Source organism: Apaloderma vittatum, unplaced genomic scaffold, assembly GCF_000703405.1.
Source record: "Apaloderma vittatum isolate BGI_N311 unplaced genomic scaffold, ASM70340v1 scaffold28431, whole genome shotgun sequence".
In the NCBI taxonomy this organism is placed as follows: Eukaryota; Metazoa; Chordata; class Aves; order Trogoniformes; family Trogonidae; genus Apaloderma; species Apaloderma vittatum.
Window position 1 is genome coordinate 1 of NW_009701199.1, and position 249 is coordinate 249.

Genomic DNA, 249 nt, shown 5'->3' on the forward strand with positions numbered 1-249 from the left:
GGTGGAGGAAGGGAGGCATGGGCAGTGCAAGGGGGGAGCAGGGAAGGGCATGGGGGTGCTGGGTGAGACCCTCCTGAACCATTGCAAGGCGGGGATAAGGGGATGGGCAGCAAATGGGACAGAGCAGCTGGAGCCCGTGCTGGCAGTGGGAGCTGAGCAGCAGGTGCTGGGGGAGCACAGGCACCCCTTTGTGCTCTGGAGGGGTGGCTTTAGGGGAGAGATGGGCGGGGTGAGGGGTAACAGCAGGGG